The sequence below is a fragment of the Lagenorhynchus albirostris genome, chromosome 2, assembly GCF_949774975.1.
Source record: "Lagenorhynchus albirostris chromosome 2, mLagAlb1.1, whole genome shotgun sequence".
Taxonomy (NCBI): domain Eukaryota; kingdom Metazoa; phylum Chordata; class Mammalia; order Artiodactyla; family Delphinidae; genus Lagenorhynchus; species Lagenorhynchus albirostris.
The window spans coordinates 149,023,760-149,036,909 of NC_083096.1; the positions used below are offsets into that span (position 1 = coordinate 149,023,760).

Sequence of the window (13,150 nt, forward strand, 5' to 3'; positions counted from 1 at the left end):
AGGAGGCAGATCAAAAAAATATCTGGCTGTGATGTATGTCAAAGAGTGTTCATCCTATATTTTCCTCTAAGAGTTTTATAGTGCCCGGTCTTACATTTAGGTCTCTAATCCATTTTGAGTTTATTTTTGTGTGTGGTGTTAGGGAGTGTTCTAATTTCATTCTTTTACAGGTAGCTGTCCAGTTATCCCAGCACCACTTATTGAAGAGACTGTCTTTTCTCCATTGTATATCCTTGCCTCCTTTGTCATAGATTAGTTGACCATAGGTGCGTGGGTTTATCTCTGGGCTTTCTATCTTGTTCCATTGATCTGTGTTTCTGTTTTTGTGCCAGTATCATATTGTCTTGATTACTGTAGCTTTGTAGTATAGCCTGAGGTCAGGGAGTCTGATTCCTCCAGCTCCGTTTTTTTCCCTCAAGACTGCTTTAGCTATTTGGGGTCTTTTGTGTCTCCATATAAATTTTAAGATTTTTTGTTCTGGTTCCATAAAAAAATGCCATTGGTAATTTGATAGGGATTGCATTGAATCTGTAGATTGCTTTGGGTAGTATAGTCATTTTCACAATATTGATTCTTCCAATCCAAGAACATGGTATATCTCTCCATCTGTTGGTATCATCTTTAATTTCTTTCATCAGTGTCTTATAGTTTTCTGCATACAGGTCTTTTGTCTCCCTAGGTAGGTTTATTCCTAAGTATTTTATTCTTTTTGTTGCAATAGTAAATGGGAGAGTTTCCTTAATTTCTCTTTCAGATTTTTCATCATTAGTGTATAGGAATGCAAGAGATTTCTGTGCATTAATTTTGTAACCTGCAACTTTACCAAATTCATTGATTAGCTCTAGTAGTTTTCTGGTGGCATCTTTAGGATTCTCTATGTATAGTATCATGGCATCTGCAAACAGTGACACTTTTACTTCTTCTTTTCCAATTTGTATTCCTTTTATTTCTTTTTCTTCTCTGATTGCTGTGGCTAGGACTTCCAAAACTATCTTGAATAGTGGTGAGAGTGGGCTTCCTTGTCTTGTTCCTTATCTTAGAGGAAATGCTTTCAGTTTTTCACCATTGAGAATGATGTTTGTTGTGGGTTTGTCGTATATGGCCTTTATTATGTTGAGGTAGGTTCCCTCTATGCCCACTTTCTGGAGAGTTTTTATCATAAATAGGTGTTGAATTTTGTCAAAAGCTTTTTCTGCATCTTTTGAGATGATCATATGGTTTTTATTCTTCAATTTGTTAATATGGTGTATCACACGATTGATTTGTATATATTGAAGAATCCTTGCATCTCTGGGATAAATCCCACTTGATGATGGTGTATGATCCTTTTAATGTGCTGTTGGATTCTGTTTGCTAGCATTTTGTTGAGGATTTTTGCATCTATGTTCATCAGTGATATTGGTCTGTAATTTTCTTTTTTTGTAGTATCTTTGTCTGGCTTTTATATCAGTGTGACGGTGGCCTCATAGAATGAGTTTGGGAGTGTTCCTTCTTCTGCAATGTTTTGGAAGAGTTTGAGAAGGATGGGTGTTAGCTCTTCTCTAAATGTTTGATAGAATTCACCTGTGAAGCCATCTGGTCCTGGACTTTTTGTTGGAAGATTTTTAATCAAAGTTTCAAATTCATTATTTGTGATTGATCTGTTCATATTTTCTATTTCTTCCTGGTTCAGTCTTGGAAGCTTATACCTTTCTAAGAATTTGTCCATTTCTTCCAGGTTGTCCATTTTATTGGCATAGAGTTGCTTGTAGTAGTCTCTTAGGATGCTTCGTATTTCTGCGGTCTCTCTTCTACTTCTCCTTTTTCATTTCTAATTTTATTGATTTGAGTTCTCTCCCTCTTTTTCTTGATGAGTCTCCCTAATGGTTTATCAGTTTTGTTTATCGTCTCAAAGAACCAGTTTTTACTTTTATTGATCTTTGCTATTGTTTTCCTTGTTTCTATTTCATTTATTTCTGCTCTGATATTTATGATTTCTTTCCTTCTGCTAACTTTGGGTTTTGTTTGTTCTTCTTTCTCTAGTTCCTTTAGGTGTAAGGTTAGATTGTTTGCTTGAAATTTTTCTTGTTTCTTGAGGTAGGCTTGTATAGCTATAAACTTCCCTCTTAGAACTGCTTTTGCTGCATCCCATAGGTTTTGGATCGTCGTGTTTTCATTGTCATTTGTCTCTAGGTATTTTTTGATTTCCTCTTTGATTTCTTCAGTGATCTCTTGGTTATTTAGTAACGTATTGTTTAGCCCCCATGTGTTTGTGTTTTTTTCCCTGTAACTGATTTCTAATCTCATAGCGTTGTGGTCAGAAAAGATGCTTGATATGATTTCAATTTTCTTAAATTTACTGAGGCTTGATTTGTGACCCAAGATGTGATCTACCCTGGAGAATGTTCTGTGTGCACTTGAGAAGAAATTGTAATCTGCTGTTTTTGGATGGAATGTCCTATAAATACCAATTAAATCTTTCTGGTCTATTGTGTCATTTTAAGCTTCTGTTTCCTTATTTACTTTCATTTTGGATGATCTGTCCATTGGTGTAAGTGAGGTGTTAATATCCCCCACTATTATTGTGTTACTGTCGATATCCCCTTTTATAGCTGTTAGCAGTTGCCTTATGTATTGAGGTGCTCCTATGTTGGGTGCATATATATTTATAATTGTTGTATCTTCTTTTTGGATTGATCCCTTGATCATTATGTAGTGTCCTTACTTGTCGCTTGTAACAGTCTTTATTTTAAAGTCTATTTTATCTGACATGAGTATTGCTACTCCAGCTTCTTTTTGGTTTCCATTTGCTTGGAATATCTTTTTCCATCCCCTCACTTTCAGTCTGTATGTGTCCCTAGGCCTGAAGTGGGTCTCTTGTAGACAGCATATATATGGGTCTTGTTTTTGTATCCATTCAGCAAGCCTGTGTCTTTTGGTTGGAGCATTTAATCCATTCACGTTTAAGGTAATTATGTATATGTATGTTCCTGTGACCATTTTCTTAATTGTTTTGGGTGTGTTTTTGTATGTCCTTTTCTTCTCTTGTGTTTCCCACTTAGAGAAGTTCCTTTAGCATTTGTTGTAGAGCTGGTTTGGTGGTACTGAATTCTCTTAGCTTTTGCTTGTCTGTAAAGCTTTTGATTTCGCCATCGAATCTGAATGAGATCCTTGCCAGGTAGAGTAATCCTGGTTGTAGTTTCTTCCCTTTCCTCCCTTTAAGTATATCATGCCACTCCCTTCTGACTTGTAGAGTTTCTGCTGAGAAATCAGCTGTTAACCTTATGGGAGTTCCCTTGTATGTTATTTGTCATTTTTCCCTTGCTGCTTTCAATAATTTTTCTTTGTCTTTAATTTTTGCCAATTTGATTACTATGTGTCTCAGTGTGTTTCACCTTGGGTTTATCCTGTATTGGACTCTCTGTGCCTCCTGGATTTGGGTGGCTATCTCCTTTCCCATGTTAGGGAAGTTTTCGACTATAATCTCTTCAAATATTTTCTTGGGTCCTTTCTCTCCCTCTTCTCCTTCTGGGACCCCTATAATGCGAATGTTGTTGTGTTTAATGTTGTCCCAGAGGTCTCTTGGGCTGTCTTCATTTCTTTTCATTCTTTTTTCTTTATTCTGTTCCGCAGCAGTGAATTCCACCATTCTGTCTTCCAGGTCACTTATCCATTCTTATGCCTCAGTTATTCTGCTATTGATTCCTTCTAATGTAATTTTCATTTCAGTTATTGTATTGTTCATCTCTGTTTGTTTGTTCTTTAATTCTTCTAGGTCTTTGTTAACATTTCTTGCATCTTCTTGATCTTTGCCTCCACTCTTTTTCCGAGGTCCTGGATCATCTTCACTATCATTATTCTGAATGCTTTTTCTGGAAGGTTGCCTATCTCCACTTCATTTAGTTGTTTTTCTCAGGTTTCATCTTGTTCCTTCATCTGGTACATAGCTCTCTGCCTTTTCATCTTGTCTACCTTTCTGTGAATGTAGTTTTTGTTCCACAGGCTGCAGGATTGTAGCTCTTCTTGCTTCTGCTGTGTGCCCTCTGGTGGATGAGGCTATCTCTGAAGTTTATGTCTTGAAAACTTAAAATCTAAAGCATCAGATTTGCTCCAGACTGTAATTCAGGACCATGAACGCCTACATCTTGTGACTCACTCACCTTGTACAAGACTCCTATGGTTCCAAGCTTGTTTGCATCAAGCCATGAAAGGGAAAGGAGCATGAATGATATCCAAGGGATGTTTTTATGGGTCTGGCCTGGAAGTTGCAGCTATCACTTCAGCACAGATAACATCAGTCACACGGAACCATACTCCATACCTAACTGCCAGAGAGGTTGGGAAATTTAGTCTATCTGTGTGCCCAGGAAGAGGAAGTAATGGGTTTGGTGAACAGCTAGCAGTCTCTGCTATAGAGGGAGAAGTTAAAGATGTGTGAGATGGTGTGGGGGTCGGAGGAGGGGATAATAGAAAGAGTGAGCTTTCTGAGAAAGCAAAAGAGGTAGAAACTAGGCTCGAGAGCCCATGAGGATAGATTTTTTTTCCCAGCCAGGAAAAAGGGGTAGGGTGGCCAAGGGTATTTACAAGAGAATGATCACAAAGATAGAACAAGGAGGGTGCTGATGGACAGAATGGAGCAAAGCTAATAAAGTTGGAGGTTCTGATAAGGCCAAGAATGGGGATTCTTGGGGATTCTTAAATAAATAAGCTGGAATGACAGGGTCTTGTGATGTTTGCCCTCTCAAAAATGAGATGTTTGAACAAGTTATTTAGGCAGTGATTGGATTCTGATGATGACAAGGTCCATATGTAACCATGGATGTGGGAGGCTGAGATGGAACGGAGAAAATAGTCATTGACAGTGAGGAAGTCAAGGAAACTGAGAGCCCAGGGCACTTGAAGGTTTAGCTGTGTGGGTACTGGTACTACCCAGAAGGGTAATAGGAATTGTAAATAAGAGGAAGTCTTGAATCATATGCCAAAGTCTTTAGAGGATGGAAAATGATAGCTTTGTTGGGGGGGAGAAGATGGTGGTAAACCTGGATGAGGTGAAACTTCAAAAGCACATAATCTTTCTTTTACAAGAGGGAAAAGTAGTAAAGGTCTGGAAGTTGTACATGGTGGTGAGAAGGACATTGATTTCACTTTCCAATTTTCAGTAGATGATCAATTAGAGAGGAAACTTTGGCAGCAGGCAAGGGTTGGGGAGGGGGAGAGGGAGAGAGAGGGAGAGATGTGGTACTCCCAAGGGACTACCAGGCTTTAGTTAGGCAGAAGGTAGAGGTTCCAGTCTAAGAAAAACTTGGGAATGTAGGTATCTAAGGGAGTTTATAGGTTTTAGAATGGAAGTTCAAGAAGATACAAAGGAATGATTGGGGAGCAAGACCAGGAAGGAGTGCTGGATCAGTTGAGGGGATATAGAGAATAGGTGAGAAGGAGAGTTCCAAAGGTAGGGTGACCCTTTTGGATCAGACTCGTCCTGAGAATTCCTTGGTGAAAGAAGTACACACCGGCTGAGCATAGCTGGGAGCCTTCTTGTGGTGATTTGGCAATAATACTGTGGCCCCTGCAGCTTCACATGGGGGTGCAGCACGTGGAGGGAGGTTAGACGACTCAGGGCATCTGCCCCCAGGTTCACGTGGAACAGCCACTCAGACCCAGAGCTCGACTCATGGTAGGTCCCTGCCTCTCTCACCACCCTCCTCTCACTTCATTGCTCTCTCTGCTCCAGACACTGCAGCCACCATGTAGGTCCTCCATCCTCGCATGTTCTTCTCTTCTCACAGGAGAACATGCCCTTCTCTCTGCTCTCTCTCTCTCTCTTTTTTTTTTGGCCTCGCGGCATGGCATGCAGGATCGTAGTTCCCTGACCAGGGATCAAACCCACACTCCCTGCAGTGGAAACACAGAGTCTTAACCACTGGACCACCAGAGAAGTCCCTCTGTGCCCTCTCTTATTCATCCTTCAGATCTTGACTAAAACATCCCTCCTTCAGGACACCCCAGGCTCCCCTATTATTCTCTCTCATCACACTGTGTACTTTTCCTTCACAGAGCTTATCACAGTTGTAATTTTGCAATTTTTTGTGTGCTCATTAAATTAAAGCCTCTCTCCTCCTCTTGTCTGTAAATTCTACGAGGATCATGTCTGTTTTATACACATGGTATTCTAGTATTTGCACATAATAGGTGTGGTGGTTTTAAAATATGTCCACAAATGCTTTGACACTCCCCTTTCAAGGCAGAAGTCTAATTTTCCTCCTCTTGAATGTGGACCAGACTTAGTGTCTTGCTTCTAACAAATAGAATGTGATAGAAGTGACAGTATATGACTTCTGAGGTTATAGAAAGAATATGGCTTCATCCTGGTGCTTTCTTGCTCTTGGATCACTTGTTCAGGGGGAGCCAGGGCATGCTGTGAGATCACTCAAGAAACACTGTGGTAAGGCCCACGTGGAGAGGAACTGAGGTCTCCCACCAATAGTCAGCACCAAGTTATCAGTCATGGGAGGAAGGCATCTTGAAAGTAGATCCTCCAGCCCTGGTCAAGGCTTCAGATAGATGCAGCTCTGACCGGCATCTGACTACAACCTTATGAGAGAATCTAAGATGGAACCACTGCAACAAGTTGCTCCCTATGTGAGATAATATATGATTATTATTGGTTTAAGCATCTAAGTTCTGGGGAAATTTGTAACACAACAATAGATAACTAATATAATAGGTTTTTAATGAATACTTACTAGATGAATGAATCAGCAAATTCATGAACACCTTTGTTGTTTTCTTTTTTTTTTCTGGTTTGGCATCAATCAATAATGACAACAGTAATGATTCTAATTGGTGCCTGAAACTTCCTGTTACATCTTCTCTGTATTTCACTTTGTATATATACCTTTTCATCCTTATGAATGGGAGAAAAAAACGCAAACAAGTCAGCAAAAATACTTAACCCTTAAAGACTGCATTTATCTGAGTGATTTCAGTATAAGGAAAGATTAATTATATTTGCTCTTCCATTACACACTAGCAAAGATTAGTTGGCATAAAAGTAAAGCAGACAAGGCAAAATTCTTAAGGATCTTCAAATCATGATGAAATTTTGGTCAAGAGAGGTTTTTTTAAAAAAAATAAATCTCTAGGGACTTCCCTGGTGGCACAGTGGTTAAAGACTCTGGCTCCCAATGCAGGGGGACCAGGTTCGATCCCTGGTCAGGGAACTGGATCCCATGTGCATGCCGCAACTAAGAGTTCACACGCCACAACTAAGGAGCCAGTGAACTGCAACTAAGTAGCCAGCGAGCCACAGCCAAAGAGCCCACCTGCTGCCATTAAGACCCGGCACAACCTAATTAATTAATTTAAAAAAATCTCTACTGTAGATTTTTTTACACAGTTTTTATGTCAATAAAGTTGACTTACATGTTACTGCATGCTTTGATCAAATGTTTGCACCTTTTGGGTTTAAAAGGCCAAGTACTTAAGGGTCATTTACTATTGCAACTGCTTTGTTTTTGCCTATGTCAGCAGAACCCCCAGGATCCTTTCAGTCTCACAGAGACAGAGGGAATTTTCAAAGGGAATCTTGACCAAGTAGGATGTAACATTCATTGTTCCCTGTTATAGCCGCAGCACAAAAGCAATGGCTGGCACACAGCAGGCATTGAAAACATATTTGTTGAATAAGTGAATGAGTGAATAAATCTCTTCACTTGTCATAATGATTGAGATGTTACAAGCTGTTTCAGTTGCCTAAGTAGGCAAGAATACACAACTAATAATGCTATCTGGCAAAAAGAGAGGAAGTCTGAATTATGTAGCATCAGTCTGACAAGTGCAGTGAACTACTGTGTTATTGTTTGCTCATATTTACATTTTCTTCACAAAAATATAATTTTTGTTTTACAACTGTGTGGTCAATTAGGGGTGTGGCAAATTCTGTGGACTGGCTCATTCATCATCTGTTCCAGTCTTATTACAGTGTGTCTTCCTGGAATGAAGAGACTGAAAATTTAAAACTACATTTCCCAGACTCCTTTGCTGCTAGGGTTCAGAATGAGACAAAGGTTCCTTCATTCAAATGCATTCACCGGGAACCTGAAAATGAACAGTTAAGAGGGAGAGTATGAGGCATCTGTTTTGCTGGTTCTGATGGTTTAGAGGGAAGAAGTTTGATCTGGACCTTGAGTAGATCCTCCAGCCCTGGTCAAGGCTTCAGATAGCAGAGGTGATGGCTCCCTAATTTGGCAGGTAACTTCCTGGTATGGAAGAGGTGGCAGGATTCCAGAGCTAGTGCCTATGAGCGGTTACTCCCTGATTCAGCAGGTGGGTCTCCTGTTTTGGTAGGAGCAGCAGCCTCCTTCGCAGCCCAGTTCTGCCAGGTGCACTGGAGAACTCATCCATGATGATCAGCCTGGAGTCTGTTTCCTTAGCCCATCTAGCAACATTGTAAGCCATTTAATACCTTGCACTAAATCCCTTTCTGCCCAAGTGAATAGTTTTCTCTGCTGCTGAACCCTAACCAAAGCAAGGGGCCAAGAATTATTATACAAGTGACAAAATGACGTATTACTATGTGGATCATTAGAATATGGATGTACTTTAATATTTATGAAATACCACATACTCTATTGTCAGGAAGATCCAGTTTCAAACAAAAATATGTGCTCTTGCTCAACATCATTAATCATTAGAGAAATGCAAATCAAAACTACAATGAGATATCATCTCACACCCGTCAGAATGGCCATCATCAAAAAATCTACAAACAATAAATGCTGAAGAGGGTGTGGAGAAAAGGGAACACTCTTGCACTGCTGATGGGAATGTAAATTGATACAGCCACTATGGAGAACAGTATGGAGGTTCCTTAAAAACTAAAAATAGAATTACCATACGACCCAGCAATCCCACTAGTGGGCATATACCCAGAGAAAACCATAATTCAAAAAGAGTCATGTACCAAAATGTTCATTGCAGCTCTATTTACAATAGCCAGGAGATGGAAGCAACCTAAGTGTCCATCAACAGATGAATGGATAAAGAAGATGTGGCACGTACATACAATGGAATATTACTCAGCCATAAAAAGAAACGAAATTGAGTTATTTGTAGTGAGATGGATGGACCTAGAGTCTGTCATACAGAGTGAAGTAAATCAGAAAGAGAAAAACAAATACTGTATGCTAACACATATATATAGAATCTAAGAAAAAAAAAAAGTCATGAAGAACCTAGGGGTAAGACGGGAATAAAGACACAGACCTACTAGAGAATGGACTTGGGGCTTCCCTGGTGGCGCAGTGGTTGAGAGTCCGCCTGCCGATGCATGGGACGCAGGTTCGTGCCCCGGTCCGGGAAGATCCCACATGCCGCGGAGCCTGCGCGTCTGGAGCCTGTGCTCCGCATACGGGAGAGGCCAAAACAGTGAGAGGCCCGCGTACCACAAAAAAAAAAAAAAAAAAAAAAAAAAAGTCATAAGCCCTTGGGAGAATGGACTTGAAGATATGGGGAGGGGGAAGGGTAAGCTGTTACAAAGTGAGAGAGTGGCATGGACATATATACACTACCAAACGTAAAATAGCTAGCTAGTGGGAAGCAGCTGCATAGCACAGGGAGATCAGCTCGGTGGTTTGTGACCACCTAGAGGTGTGGGATAGGGAGGGTGGGAGGGAGGGAGATGCAAGAGGGAAGAGATGTGGGAACATATGTATATGTATAACTGATTCACTTTGTTATAAAGCAGAAACTAACACACCATTGTAAAGCAATTATACTCCAATAAAGATGTTAAAAAAATGTGTTCTTGCAACAATCTATACATTGATTTAAAAAAAAATCCTACAAAATTTGAATTCTACTGAAGAACTTTTTTGTTACTTACTAATGCTATTAGGACTGTAGTTTGCATGCTACAGAGTTCTACTGGATTTAAGCAAAAGAAAAATGAATGTATATAATGTCCTCTCCTAGAACCCAAGGGCAAGGATGCAGCTGGACCTCAGGGATGACCTGGAGCCGGTGATTGCAGTGCTATTGAAAACCCAGGAAACCCCTCTCACCAGCTCTCACCATTGTTTCTCTCTGAATATATGCTTCATTCTTTCTCTCTACTAACTTTCTGTGTATTCCAATAAACAGAGTTAAAAAAAAAAAGCTCCGTCTCCACGTATGTATCCTCCATTTAAGAGAACAGATGGACAGACTAAAACAGGAGTCTCCTAGACCTAATTCTAGAATCTTAAGGAAAGGCTATGAGTAGTCCACTTTAGTCAGGTACCCAGTGCAGCCAAGTTCACAGCTTAAGGAGGCCTTCACCTTGTTTTCCATGTAAAGGGCAGCGCTGGAGCACAACATTCTGTGGACTAGAATGTGAATGATGCCCCTTGGAGTTGTGCCGCCACCCTGAATCAATCTGCTGGAGTCTGGAGTCAGAGTCCTGTTATGAGAGCCTGGTAGTGGGTGCTCTGCTCCTGGCATCATATAGATTGTGGGGAGGGGGAGATAGATCTGGAGGAAGGGGAAGTTACCACATAAGAGGGAATTATTGGGCGCTCAGGTGACAAGCTCACTGATGTCCATTACAAGAATGATATGCTGATTTTAACTATATTAGATAAAGGGTAGGTAAACTACAGCCCACAGGCCAAATCCAGTCTGCCCCAGGTTTTTGTAAATACAGTTTTATCGGAATGCTATCATGCCTATTTATTTGCATGTTGTCTATGGCCGCTCTTTTTCTGTACTGGCAGAGTTAAGCAGTTGCAGCAGGAATCATACAGTTCACAAAGCTACAATATTTACTGTCTGGCCCCCTACAGAAAACGTTTGTTCACCCCTGTAATAGACCCCTGCTACTCAAAATGAGGTTCCCCAAGCCAGCAGTCTCAGCATCACCTGGGAGCTTGTCCGACCTTCACTTGGAACTACTGACTCAGAACCTGCTTTTTTTTTCCCCATTGAGGCATTTTATTTGCATTGTATGTATTACATCCCTAGAAAAAGAATCCCAAGATTTTCCCTCCCGTGTGTTTTCGTCTCGCTTCTTCGTGGTTCATGCTGCCGGCTAAGGTTATCAGTATAATGAAACCAAACTGACTGGATGGGAGCAGGTTATTCTGCCATTTTTCTAGATCTTTGAGGTGTATATCAAATATGGGGCTGATCTCCACACTTGTGTAACCTGCCTGTGAGGTTCACGACAATTTTCCAAGCCCTGTGATCATCAGTGTTTTCAAATTGGCCAATATAACCACGCTTCATCATCACAGCTAGAAACTGGACGATGGCTTTGGAGCACAGCCTAATAAGAACCTAGCATTTGCCTCTCTTTTTGGCATTGTTGATGCTCTTGAGAATATCAGTCAGGACATTCATGTGCATCATTATGACGGCACAGAAAGATGGCAGGCAGAACCTGCATTTTAACAAGAGCCCTAGGTGACTTGGAAGCACGTTAAGGTTTGAGAAGCACTATATTAAACTCCTCAGTGGCACAATCAATATTATTGAAACTTTTGTTTCACACAAGCCCCCTTTAACCTGTGGGGCATGATGCAATCTCCCAGGCACATTAGACTAGTGTGCTACCATCTCAGGATTCGATTCAGTGAGGTTTTTTTGGACTGTGTCAGGGCAGAGTATCATTGCAATCAGCCAGAATCAGTGCAGACAAAGGGATACCTGGCTACGGTTTGTTAGGTACCTACTCATTCATTCAATTATAACAAGTATTTATTGAGGGCACACTCTGTGCCAGGCATTGAACTACAAATGGTGAACAAATTGGCCCAGTCTCAGCCCTCACAGCTGTGAGGCTTTCACACATCACCTCACTTAATTCTTCCTATAATCTGTGAGGTGGGGACTTCAATCCCCATGAGTACACTGAGGCTCAGAGAGGTTAATGACTTGCTCAAGCTCATGTGACTGGTGAGTGGCAGAGCTGAAAATAGAACCTATGTCTATCTGACACTACAGTTTATGCTTTTTCCTATGTGGCACTGCTAGACATGGTTCTAGGAGATTATAATCTAAATTAGGTCTACAGCCAGAGAGCCAGTGTTCTATAGATAAGAAGCAGAGTACTCTTATCTCCCACTTCCCAGATACAGCCAAGGTGATGCTGCAAGATTGGAGAAGGCTGGAAACTAGAGGACCTTCTCTTCAAAGTGGCAGACTTGGCACCTTTATCTGTGAGAAAGACAGATGACTTTGGTTCAATTACTTCTTCCAGACACTTAGAATGAGGGATTCACCTAAGGTCCTAGGGTAGGACAAGAATAGCACTGCCCTGGGGAGAAAAGAGTCAGGGTTAAAGCTTCCTCCTCCAAGAAACTCTCAGGATGAATCCCATTCACTGGTGTCCCCCTGCCTTTCTGACCCTCCTCTAACCTGTTCTATACATCCCCTCCACTGACCCAGCCCTTCTTCCTTGCCTTGCTTCTCCATCATTCCATTGTACCCTCTTGAACTTCCATTCTGAGATCTACAAATATACCTCTCCTATGTCCCTATATCCTCAACTAGAGGAGAGAGATGAGGTAGGGAGAAGGAGGTGAGAAAGGTGGGAGGGACCACAATGGAGAGAGATCTTGGGCTAGGCCCGGGTAGTGAGGGAAGGGACATGAGGTTGAGGAAGTGGCTGGATAGGGGGAGGGGGAGGGAAGTGCAGGAATGACAGGCATGGAGTAGGGTGCCGTCTGCTGGAGCAGGAGGAAGAAGGCAGTGAGAAGCCTGCAGGGATGAGCGAAAAACAACAAGATTATCATCCCATCCCCATCTCAATAACAGCAACCTTGTGAGATAGGTACTATTACCAATTCTAATTTATAATTGAGGCAACTAATAACTAGATGGATTGGGTAGATGGTTCGAGATCACATGGCTGTAAGTGGTGAAAGCAGATTGAAAACAGAGGCAGGCTGGCTTCAAAATCTGCGCTCTTATCTACCATTTTATATCGTTTCACAAGGGCACCTCACGGAAAGAAGAAAGACGTGTTTCTCTTCAGATATCTCTGGTCCCGGAGTAGCCTGCTTGCTTTCATTTCAAGCAGTGCATTTGCATTTTATTAATAAGCAGAAATTAAAAAACAATTACCTCAGTTTATTGTCACAACCTAAATCAAAGCACCCAGCATAAGCAGTGGTTTTTTTTTTAAAAGAAAACT

At 41.1% G+C, this 13,150-nt stretch overlaps 1 long non-coding RNA gene and 1 pseudogene across 1 annotated transcript in view; one reads left to right on the forward strand and one right to left on the reverse strand.

Annotated features, from left to right (window-relative positions):
- Window positions 1-10,097, forward strand: part of LOC132516225 (uncharacterized) — a 37,634-nt gene extending 27,537 nt beyond the window's left edge. The window contains exon 4 of the long non-coding RNA XR_009539286.1: window positions 9,952-10,097. This is a non-coding gene — a long non-coding RNA (uncharacterized LOC132516225). The remainder of the gene's footprint in view (window positions 1-9,951) is intronic.
- Window positions 10,098-10,966: 869 nt separating this feature from the next.
- On the reverse strand, window positions 10,967-11,364 carry LOC132516226 (small ribosomal subunit protein uS8-like; annotated as a pseudogene).
- Between the last annotated feature and the right edge of the window lie 1,786 nt (window positions 11,365-13,150).